Genomic DNA, 3309 nt, shown 5'->3' with positions numbered 1-3309 from the left:
TGAAATATTGAATGTAAAATAATGATAAAATTAGAGTACAATAATTATTTACCTGAATTGTTTGTTCCGCATCCACTGGAAGTTCAGAATTTACATTTCGTGTTGGCAAATCCTATAAAAGTGACACTATTAAGCATATATACACATGATAAGTAAAAGTAAATTTGATTCTCAATAAAATATTTAAAATCAAAGCAAACCAGTTGATCAACAATCATGCGTACAAAATGCATATAAAAATCTTACCTGTACCTCCTCGTTTTCACAATCTAATTCGAAGACTATTTCATTAGCAGAGTCTTTTGAACATGACGGTAGCCCAAATGTGCTATCGCCTCCAAACCTGGCCTCCATACCATATACTGTTTTTTTATTCATGAGGGACAACAGTAATTTCTGCCCAGAATCTTTGACTACTGTTTCCATAGTTCCTCCACCAGTTAACAGCATTTCTTTTTTTTTTCTTCAGCCACCTGTTTTCTCATTTCCTTTTTTCTATTCTCATAAATTTTTTTTATAGAAATTAAATTCAGTACAAATTTCGTGCCAGGCCTGGGCTTTTTCTTCGTTAAACACATATGTTTTCTTGTTTTCGATAATGTGTTTATATTTATAAATTAGATTAAATAACAATTCTTTTTCATTTGAAGAAAAATTTATACATCGTATTCTCTTGTGTACATTTTTTTTATTGTCCATTATAGATAAACCGTAATACAAAAAATTCACAACTCAACACCTACAATTTACACACGAGATAACTTTACAGTATACAAATTAAAAAACAGGCGGGAAATTGGAAAAATCCATTAATTCTTAGGTTATAACATGGGGTATGTTCAACAATTTATCAGTTTCTAACCAAATTCCCTATATTGATACTTAAAATCTAACCTTAACTAAGTCTGGCTTTAAAATCGGCGGAGGAACGGAATGCTAATTAAGTTGAACTTAAATAATTAAGTACACTTAACTAAGTGCTACTTATATACCAAACGGTGGAAACGGGCATAAGGAAACTAGAAGTTAGCTAAGACAAAAATTTTGTAAAGGAAAACGACTAATATTACAAGACATATAAGTTATTTATAGTTGTTTAATTAGGTTATGCAAAACGTCACTAACGATATAATTGTCAAAAATCTACCTTATTGGCTATAATTTCTTGTTCTCACTGGAGATTAACTAATAGCGATTTCCATTGAGAAAACTGGTGCACACTAGGTGTGCCATTGACGTTCCATTGGTTAAGTCGGTGCAAATTTTCAAATTCCATTGGAAAACTAGAGCAACAGTTCTTGCTCTGAGTGCATATTATTTCGCACGACGTCTTGGAGCTGGTGCCGGTGTCAATGCAAGAAAAAATGACGATAAATATGGACAAAATTGTTGCTTCATTATTATCGTTTTTATCAAGTAGTAGTAGTGATGATGATGAAATGTATGTTATGCCAGTTATACGCAAACAACTGCAAAAAGTGGAAGGATTCATTGAAAATGTAATCTACAAACTTAAATAAGTGATCCGTTTCGTCTACAGGAATACAAAATGTAACTTCCTCATCATTTATTTTAATTCTTGGTTCACTGTAACTACCTTCTTTGAAAAACTTCATCTGGTCAACTGGTACTTTGACTGATAAAAATCAAAACATAAACATAACCTATAATGTCAGAAACCCATGCAAAAATTGTCATTCCATTAAGATTACACCAGAGCATATTTCTCATACAACCGCTGGATGCAATGCTGCCCGAGTGCAGCTCCAGTTTTCCCCAATGGAAATCGCTATTAGAATTCCAAACATCTTTTGCCTCGAATTTGATGCCATCGCATCGTATCGACTTCGATACGATACCAACTTTAGAATTCCGCTTCAGTTTGTGAACGCTGCTGGAAAGAACCTAATAAATCGGAAGCCGAACAAACTAATAATAAGTTGGCACTATTTAGTGTAATGAGTTTTGGTGTTGGTACTAATGGTACTGCTGATAGCACTGCTTTGTTGTCGTGAAAACGAAGTTAGGTTCATTAGTGCGACGTCATCACCGCCATCTTGTTGTTGTAGGTCCTAGGACGGGATCCAAACAAAGTATATTTGTTGTGTGTTTCTTATGGGTGTTGGTTGATTCTTGTGATTTATAAAAAATTTAGTTATAATTTCAGTAATTTTATAATAAACATTTGACAGTAGAGTGTTTATCAGTTTAAAGTAATGAATACTGTTTTTGATATATGTAATATCAAAGAATTTACCATTCTTGTCTTTTAGATGATGGCAAGCAAGCATGTAATTCAGTTTTATGCAATAAACCAACTGTTCAAAGGCATGGACAGGCAACTGAAACGAGGAGAAATAGCGTACAATGATGGCCACGTTCTGCAAATGGATTTTGATTCAAGTGTGAAACCGTTGTTGTTAAAAGGTGTCGTACAAGCTAGCCAGAGCCAGATTATATAAAAATTTATTGGAAGGGTATGATCTGCACAAAGTTAAAGCAGTACAATGGGGCAAGGAAAATGAAAAATCTGCGCTTGCTAATTTTACATCCATTACTTGATTAAATGTCACAGAAACAGGTATATGGTTAGATAAATGTGGATATTTGGCAGCAAGTCCAGATGGATTAATAGGGGATAATTCCACATTAGAAATCAAATGCCCATACAAATATCGAGACGGTATTTTAAAACAAAAAATAAATGAGACCAAGGATTATTTCTACTATTATAATGAAAATGGCGAAATTGTTATTAAAGTGGATCATATTTATTATCACCAAATACAGGGGCAGTTATATTTGACGGGACGAGAACAATGTTATTTTTTTGTATGGACACCTATAGAATATGAAATAATTTTAATTGAAAAAGATCCTCAATGGGAAAGTAATATTGAAGTGTTAAAAGATTTTTATTTAAATAAATTTTTACCGTTTGTTACTAATAAATAAATATTATATGTGAAATATTTTGTTTTATTTATACCCCACAGAACATTTGGTTACATAATGTAAATACTGTTCTACAAAAAAAAAAGCAAGAAGCATGTCATGAATATACTTTTTATTTTCAGTCCAGACGGTATCTGTTTCAAAAAGCCATATTTGGGTGAATCGTATATCCACGGAGATTTTTGGCTATTTGGCTTTCAAATATCACTAGAAATGAAAATTTTTCTATGCGCATAAAAAAAAACGTGGGCTAAATTTTTGGCGGCACAATATGTTAAAAAAATTCGAAAAATGTCATATTTTTCTTCCTATTTAATTATGTATCTTTTCAAGAGTTGATTTTAGGCGAAAATG

This window comes from Anoplophora glabripennis, unplaced genomic scaffold, assembly GCF_000390285.2.
Source record: "Anoplophora glabripennis isolate ALB-LARVAE unplaced genomic scaffold, Agla_2.0 scaffold576, whole genome shotgun sequence".
In the NCBI taxonomy this organism is placed as follows: Eukaryota; Metazoa; Arthropoda; class Insecta; order Coleoptera; family Cerambycidae; genus Anoplophora; species Anoplophora glabripennis.
Note: the sequence above shows the minus strand (reverse complement) of the source record.